This window comes from Cryptomeria japonica, chromosome 4, assembly GCF_030272615.1.
Source record: "Cryptomeria japonica chromosome 4, Sugi_1.0, whole genome shotgun sequence".
Taxonomy (NCBI): domain Eukaryota; kingdom Viridiplantae; phylum Streptophyta; class Pinopsida; order Cupressales; family Cupressaceae; genus Cryptomeria; species Cryptomeria japonica.
In genome coordinates, this window is record NC_081408.1 from 683,072,417 (window position 1) to 683,082,371 (window position 9,955).

Genomic DNA, 9,955 nt, shown 5'->3' on the forward strand with positions numbered 1-9,955 from the left:
CACGATTAATCCAATAAGCTAATTACCTTAACAACGAGATAATTCTAAATCAGGATACTTTCTTTCAAAGGATGGAAATATAAATCACAAGCAAGATTCATCATTAAGATCCATTCATCACCTTCATTCATGCTTTTCATTTAAAATTTCAAACCATACATCTAACATTCTAATACACGAGGATTTCATCAAAACATAAGAGATCTTTCCAAGCATATTTAAATTCCTTAACAACAACTGAGTAAGATTCATTACTCTAAGTTACATTCATTCATATTCCAACTTATTGCATTTCAAAAGACGATTTCGTACATGCATCTACGATAAATCACATCTAAAACACTTATGCATTCAATCAACATGACATTCAAGAAAGAGCTGAATATAAGCATTTATAGTTAATTCCAATTATCCACTTAACCATTCTAACATAAGTTAATCATACATGATAAAGCTGAATAAAGGAAACATAAGAGAATACATCACATAACACCATAATGATCTCGGAGTTCACCCCTAAAGGGCTACATCTCCGGGTCTGCGCAACTGCAAGACCCCTCTGATAATTAATAAAGTTAAGAATACAAGAGGTTACACCAATTACAATCCAGCCATCAAGGCGATACATAAGCAATATACAAATGACCACATCGGTCCATAATACATAAATGATCCCTGAAGAGAACAGGATCCAGCTGAACATAATCAAGCTAAAACAAAGGTCCAAAAGAGCATCCATAAAACTGAGCCATCACCACCCAAGGTTAAACACGAAACCGATACTCACAAGGGCAGAGACAAAAGGATGACCCGCAAAGGTACTCAAACAGGACAAACAACAACACACTAGCGAATGTAGGGACAAGTGTCATCACACAACCTGGTATGGATACCATGGCAAGTCTTCATAGGTCTCGGCCCCATACACTGGGTCACCCTAGCACCCTAATCTGAACTTCCGGCCCATCCAAGCCTCATGTGGACCCACGCATCCTCTCGTGAAGACAAGGAAGATGGTTTGCCATTTCAGGCCTTCTCACAGCATGCCGAATCTATGATAGCATTCGTCCCATGTGTGAGGCACATTATCTTAATTATAAATTACATTCTAATCTACTTAGGTTATCGCTTATTAGACTCACTTTCGACGGGTTACCCAACAGCCACTTTGGGCGCGGCCCCCAATCGAAAGCCACTTTCCCATACGACACTAGACTATACTCAGATGAACTCAACCAAGGAATACACATGGTCAGATGAACGGAGTTCGAGAAGAGAGATACAATCATCTGGTCAAACATGACTCAAGGGTAATCACTTACTGACGGTACTCTAACTAGAGACCTGACAACTAAGGTTAACCACGAATCATTATTCGACTCACTCAAAGAGGATTTGATCAAAACGACACTATCACAATACCATAGTCAACTCAAAATTTGAGGACTGAAACAGGTACCCCAAGTCAAACCATACTACAGGGTCCTACTAAACAAAGCAAAACATGCCATTTCATAATTAAAGGTGAATACAGAAATCAAACTCGCAAGGCAATAATCAGAAAAGACAATATTTCCTCAAATTGATTTAATCATTAAAATCGATCAAGTTTTCTACAAGATCTAAAAACAGGTTACAGTTATCTACCTCATCAAGGGATAAGTTGTTCTTGGTTTTCTAACTCCTAAGGTTCAAAGCATCGAACAGGCAATTTAAGCCATTAGGAGTTTTTAAACCAAATTCATAATACTCAAATTCAGACAATCATTAAACAATTAAAATAAGATATTTAATCTCCAACAAGCATCATAGACATGGTCTAAAATTAATCTCTACAGATTCATAATTTCAATTCCAGTTACATAATACGGATTACGGAAATAAAAATGTAGGAAGAGAATCTAAATGGAGATAGTCATTTCCAATACATATCGTTAAATTCTAATGCCCAACAATAAATATTTCACTACTTTACAGTTACTCAAATGATATGTTCTATGATAAAATTTAACGTCATCAAGCAGTAATTACTTCGTATTTCAATGATCAAGATCTAGATTCATTAATCCAAGATCGATCAGAATATATACAACAATATTCAATTGCAAAAGTTCACAGTTTCAGAACTTGATCAGGAAAAGAGCAAAAATCATGAAATGAAATTGAATAGTTAATTCACCTATAAACTCCGTTATAACACTAATCAATATCCAAATATCATTTTCCAAGATTAATGCCACCATATTCCTAATTAAGAAACTAACTAAAACTTAACATTAAGATAGCTTACATTAAAAAGATACTAATATCATATGCATTTTCTTTTCTTCCTTTTTTTCTTAAATGATAAAAAAAAAATACATTAAAAACAAACCATGAATCAACAAACTATGTTTTCATTTAACAAAAAATGCATTTTAAAACATGCATTAGAAAACGCCTAACACAAAGACAAGGCGCAACACCCATGCCCTAACCCTAGCCGAGGGAAAGGGGGGCGGCACTCGCGGCTGTGCTCGCGGCTGTGCCCGCAGGTGCCGCGGCGCCCTGCGGCCACCGCGGCCCCTGCGGCCACCACCGTGGGCCGCAGCCGTAGCCACAGCATTACACAGCGAGCGGAGGTAAGGGGGGCGCGAGCGGGGAAAATAGGGGATGTGCGGGGGAGGGGAGGAGGAGCGGGTGGAGCTCCGCTCCCCACCTCCAATCCCCAAAACACAGTCCGAAACAGTTAAAAAAAAACAACGCCCAGTTTGGTTCCGAACCAAAAACGCCCAGCGCTAAAAAAATATAAACATAGTTTGAAAATGATATGTATTTTCTTTTAATAAAACACACAGGTTCAAAATTAACAAGTTCGTTTTAAACGAACTGTGTATTGGGAAACAAGATATTTGATGATAACCATTTCTTTCCCAAACACAAACAGGTTTTAACACCCAAACGATAAGAGGAAAACAACATCTCAAAACACTTCCAGCCAAGCTGGTTAATCCACTAAATCAATCAAAAACATGAAGACATCCAACTCCCATTTCCATTTTAACCAATCACTAAAATTGGGAATTGAATCCTACCTGATCTCGCGTTCCTGGCAAGATCTGCTGAGGAGTCCCAATCTCCAGCTGTCCAAAACCATCTTTCTCCATCCAAAATCCCCAAATTCCTTCCAAAATTTTTCTCCAACCAAAAATTTTCCCAAATTTGTCCATCCTTCCATTTTTCCCCAAATTTGGGTTATATGGAAGAGTTGACCCAAAAATTCCATTTTTGGAATTAAAACTTTTATTTACAAATAATTCATAAAATTAATCCTTTACTAGCTAGCAACAAATTAACTTGCCTTTTCAATTCAAAATTCGATTTCTCATCTAATCAAATTTATCCTTTCGATTAATAATCCAACAGAATACAATTAATCTGTTGTGATAAAATATAAAACTTCATTTCATCAGCATATATAAAATGCATTAAATATTCAAGAACAGTCATTTAATCGAATTCACTCCCAATTTAAAATGAGCAACCCAATAACAACGAAAATCACATAACGGAAACCAGATTAATCTAATCCATTAATCATCAATGCACAAATGCATATTTAATCAAGAATTTACTAAGGACTAATTAATCAAATTAACCAAACACACCAAGCATGCAAATCGAGAAAGTCAACCAAACAGACGACTCGCAAACCCAAACAAAAAGGGGTAACCGACGATGACTGACGATGCTCACTTGAGCACGACTAAGGTCCACTAGGGTCTTACGAACACCTAATCCAACTCTAAGGATTAAAAGGTATGCTCAAACCTGCACATCCAGGTGAAGACGAACCTCGCACTCATGCGGTGTGGTACCTGAAATTTCCTGCAACCAAAGATCATACATGCATACAGATATAATAACTTAATGAAAGCGTTAGCTCAATGTTGATACCATGAACTAGGTACACTAACCGACTAGCATATACTAGAGTGAAAACCACATCAATAGCTATGCGTTAAATCAAACATCTGACAATAATCATTATATTAAGATAACTAATCAAGATTAAACCAAGGTTAGAGATCGATTACGATAGGGGTACTACAGGGATGGTAGAGGAGTTCTCTACCTACTTCATGGCACATGCAGTGGCACAGATATCGGATCTAGTAGAAATGTTACCTGCTTTTGATGATGATGATGAGGATGAGCATCTAGAGAGGTGAGAAGGAGTTAGACAGAGAGATGTGGAGGGAGAGGAGGTAGCAGATAGAGATGGAGATGATGGAGGAGGTGGTGGAGGAGGTGGAGGAGGTGATAGAGGAGGTGTGAGAGATAGAGGGAGAGATGGAGAATGAGGGGGTGATGGTGGGAGAGATAGAGGACAAGGAGGTGATGGAGGGAGAGGAGGAGGAATTTTCCTTGGTGTTGGTGATACTGGTAGGGTAGGTGCAGTGCTAGCGAAGGTGGGTGGTATAGAGGATGTTAGGCGATCTGCCCAGAGGAGGAGATCTTATGTTCTACCTCCATTGGTGCCTCAGACAGGGATAGATATGGGTGGGACCATGACATAGGTACCCATTTAGATTAGGGTACCCACCCATCGATAGGAATCACATATTAGATCCCTATAGGTCATAGTGCAGGAGTTACAGGCACATGTGCTAGCATAGTAGTGCAAGATTACAAAGATTATGGCAGAGCGGGATACAGAGAGAGTGCCGAGGCCGAATAGAGGAGCTTGCTGAGAGATTGGAGAGAGTGATAGGTGGTTCCCTGATGCGGGATACACAAAGGGAGATATAGTATATGAACAAGGAGGCCGAGTACTATAGGCATTTATATGAGGAGCTGGTCCTTAGAGAGCATAGAGCTCCGAGCTATGTAGCTAGTCGATCTACTCATAGTCAAATGAGGATAGAGAGCAAAGGTGTTATGGGGCCTCCCTAACGTGATCCACCTAGTGGAGATCCAAGAGCTGGGACATCTTCTGCAAGACCACCATCCTCAGGAGATAGTCATACGTGAGAGACTTATCTTTGTTGTATTTTGATCATTTTATTGTATTTTGACAGACATGATATCCCTTGTACATTTCAACCATTTTTAAGAGATATATATAGATAGCACTGATTTCTATGATCCACATGTGATGTGTTATGGATGATGATTTATGATATGCATTGATATGATGTTTCTATGATGATGATGTAATGCTTAGATAATAATACTCTTGATTTTGATTATGATGTATGAGCCATTATGAAATGAGAATATGATGAGGCATTTCTAACTTGATTTCTTTGATGTATGATATGATAATGATGTGAGATGTATCTTGAAAATGAGATGTATGATAAGGAAAATGATGTGAGATGTATCTTTAAAATGAGATGTATTATAATGATAATGATGTGAGACTAATGCAAGATGAAATGTGTTTGGATGATATGCTAGTTTTTAAAATGATATGCAATTAAGTGATCACCTTGATTCTGTCGTTGTCATTCCTATTTAATCACTTGTTTTTACTCTATTTTTGTTTGTCATCATTGAGATTTTGATATGTTGGAAGTTTATACAAGCATAATGGTATAATTGAACCATAATGACCTGAGTAACACTTGCATAGATTTTGATATGGCAAGATGACACAAGTATCAAGGTGTAATTGAACCATGACAACTTGAGTGTTGCTTGCATAAAATAGACAAGAGTTAACCATTTGTATGGGCAAAGTGGAAAAATGTTTTCAATGATAAGTTTCCAATCATGTTTCAAGACAAATTTGCATCGTATAAGTGATCGCCTCATAGACAGAAAACCAAAAAATATTAGACTCCCCCGTTGCTGTCTCTAGCTCGATGCATCTTCAAGAAATTCAGGAGATCTAATGATTCAAAAATTTAAGATACATAATAGTAAAAAATTCATGCTAGATGTAAACAAATTATAATTTAGAAAATCATCCATCATGTGTGTGTTAAAGTTGTTTTTGGATAATGGTCTTATTTTCTAGCCTGATGAGCAGTTGTTGACAGGGTTTCCTTAGTGTGTTGTGATCCTTGTTGTTCATTGTTTGGAATGGTTAAGTTGAGAGGAATTTTACCCCTAGTTATAGATCTTCAGATAATCAAGGACAGTGACTACACTAAGTATGTCTGGGATAATGCTACGTTAATAGTGTTGGGCGATGGCCATTAGCTTTGACTTTGGATGGATGCAAAAGATATGAGTATTGATAGATAGATGAGCCAGTCTCTCACAAATAGTGCCTGTTGCCAGGTTTTCACCACTTGTTTTTATTGCACTTTTTTTGTTTTGTTTTTTATTTTTTTGTATTTTTTTAATTTTTTTAAATTTTTTTTGCATTTTCACCTTTTTCATGCATTAGATGACTCAAGTGTAGAATTTATTCAGATGGATTCTATGGTTGGTTCATCAAGCATGTCTCCTTCTGAAGTTGTTAGCTGATAGGTGATTGAACCATACATTGATATGATGACATAGGGACCTAACCAATTAGGTTCAAACTTCCCCTTCTTTTCTTGATCATATTGATTTCTGGGATTTTCTTTGAGTACAAGATCACTAACTTAAAAACCCTAGGGATGACTTTGTGGTTGTAGCTTTTGCACATGCATTGTTGGTATGCTTTAAGATAATCATAGGCATGTTGTTGTTTTTCATCCATAAGCTCTAGTTCATGCAAACTGTTTACCTGATATTCCTCATCTGATATGAGGCCTTTCAAAGATACTCTGAGTGATGGAATTTCTACCTCAAGAGGTAAAATTGCTTCTGATCCGTACACCAATGAATATGGTGTAGCCCCTGTAGGTGTCTAAATGCTAGTCCTGTATGCCCAGAGTGTCGGATTGAGTTGTACATGGTAATTCTTACCCACATCATTTATTGTTTTCTTGAGGATTTTCAAGATTATTTTATTTGATGCCTCTGCTTAACCATTCCCCTGTGGGTAGTAAGGTGTAGAGAAGCGATGTTGGATTTTGAATCGTTCACATAGTTCTCATACATCCATATTTTTTAAGGGACACCCATTGTTTGTGATGATGGAACTTGGAATATCGTATCTACAAATGAGATAATTGATAATAAATGAGGAAATTTGTTTTCCAGTTACTGTAGTCATGGGGACTACTTCAATCCATTTTGTGAAATACTCTATTGCCGTGATAATGAACTTGTGTCCATTTAAAGAGGAAGGATGGATTTTCCCTACTAAATCAAGTCCCCATTGACAGAAAGGCCAAGATGTTATAAATGGCTGCAACTCCTGTGCTAGTGCATGGATAAGATTTCCATGAATTTACTTAGGACATTTCTTTGCAAACTGATAAGAGTATTTCTCTATTATCGACCAATAATATCCCATTCTTAGAATTTTTTTGGTGAGAGTATGACCACTTGAATGCGTGCCATAGATACCCTCATGAGGCTCATGTAAAGAAGAGTCAGATTCATTATAATCAAGGCAATGAAGAAGAGTACCATCTAGACCTCAACGGTAAAGTGTGTCAGCAGTTAAGGTATAACAGGCGGCTTGTCGGATAAAACTGTGTTTTTTGTTATGAGATGGGTCGAGTGGTAGGGTATTGGTCTTCAGTTATTCAAAGATTATCCCATATAGAGGGGAGTTTGAATTGGTTAAGGCATAGATGATGTGGGATGCAGAATTGTCATAGGCTGGGGAAAACAATTTCTCTACCAGGAACTCATAACAACTCTGTTGCTCTAGAATTTGTAGTAGTGAAGCGATAGTGGCTATTGCATCAACTACTTTGTTGTCCAACCTTGGTATTTGGTTGAAGGTGATGTGTACAAAGTATTGTTTTAAGTCATCCACCATTCTCTTATAGGGCATTAGTTTATCATCCTTTGTTTGATATTCATCATTGATTTGATTGATGACAATTAATTGAGATCCCCGTAGACTCTTAATTATGTGATTCTCCATTCCACAACCATTTTGATTCCTATGACCAGGGCTTCATACTCAGCAATGTTACTGGTGCATGGAAACATTAGTCTATAAGATCTTGGAATTGTGTGCCCTTCTAGAGTGACGAACAAGATGTCAGCATGTAGTGGCAGAATTTTTGAGATGCGAATACCACAGCTAAACAAGCCTTCTCAATGAATGTATAATTTAGCTCATATCCATTTAATGTTTTTCTAATGTAATATATAGCTCATTCCCTGCCCTCTTGATCTTCTTATGCTAACAATACCCCCAATGATATTTCCATTGTTGATATGTAGAGAATGAGTGGCTTCCCTACTATTGGTAGTACCAAAACTAGTGGATTCATTAGATATTGCTTGAGTTGATAGAATGATTCCATACACTTGGCTTCCCATTTGAAAGGTATGTTCTTGTTTAATAGATGATTGAATGGTAGAATTTTTTCTACTAGTTGTGCTATGAATCGCCTGATAGACTATAGCCGTCCTTGTAGAGATCTGAGTTGACTAATGTTCCTGGGAGGTGACATCTCCATGATGGCCTGTACCTTCACTTGATCTACTTCAATGCCTTTTGTAGACATAATGTAGCCTAATAGGTTATCTGATGTGACCCCAAAGACACACTTCTTAGGGTTTAGCCTGACTTGGAATTTCTCCAATCTTTGAAATTTTTTATCTAATATGCCCAGATGTTCTTCCCGCATGAATGACTTAGCTAGTAAACCATCCACATAGTCCTCCATGAAGGTATGTATCATATCATGAAATATTGTCATCATCGCTCTTTGATAAGTTGTCGTAGCATTATTTAAGCCAAAAGGCATGATATTACAACAATACGTTCCCCAAGGATAGGTGAATGCAATTTTATCTTGATCCTCTTAAGCTATCTTGATTTGATTATAGGCAGAGAAATCGTTGATTAATGATAGCATTGCATGGCCTACTATTAGGTCCACAATTATGTCAATGTTGGGCAAAGGAAAGTCATCCTTTTGACAAGCTTTGTTGACATCTCTAAAATTTGTGCATATTCTAATGCTTCCGTCTGGTTTTGAAACTGGTACAATGTTTGAAATCCATTCAGCATATTTGATAGGTCGAATGAATCCGACGTCTAATAACTTCTTTAGTTCAACTTTGACCATTAATGCCACATGTAGATTCATCTTTCTTAACTTCTATTTGACTAGCTTAGCTCTGCGAGTGATAGACAAATGATGCATGATCAAGTTTGGATCTATTATGGGCATATCAGCATAGGACCAAGCAAAATTAATTTTCTTTTCTTTGAAGAATTTGATAAACTGTGGTTGTTCCTCTTCGATCAGTGGTTTTGTTAGGTGTATGTTTTTAGTTGTTTCTTTTGTACCTATGTTTATTGATTGAGTTGTGTTTAGGAAGACTGTCAAGTCTCCCATCCTTAGGTGCCTTAAAAAGGTTTTCACCCTCAAATGCATCCTTTATTTTGATTTTTTTGTGATCTAGTGCTGCCATTGACTGGTTTTCAGCATTAGATCCTTTATTTCTTTCATTTTTATGACTGAGAGACTTGGCACTCCCCTGATTGTAGATATCATTATTTTGTTTTCTAGTAGAGCATGTTTCTGGGTTGACTATACATAGATACTAGACAATGGATTAATCATTTGGGAAAATGGGTATATCAAGGTCTTCAGGTTCTTCCCATTCTATGAGATCAGGAAATACAAGCAGTATAGAGTCATTTGGTGGGTCGAGATTGCCTACGGTAAGTGTCATGATAGAGGTATCGTTAAAGTTGTCTAGGATGTTGGTTAGGTTAATAATGTTGTCAAGGTATTCAAGGGAATCATCTTAGGTGTAGACTTGTTTGTAGTGTTGTTGCTCATTCTCCTTAGCCTCGTAGATATGTCATGGTCCAAATTCAAGTAATCGAGACTCTGCGCCTTGTCTCTCCTAAGAAAGGGGTGTATATGAATGGATAGTACCTTCCTTGAAA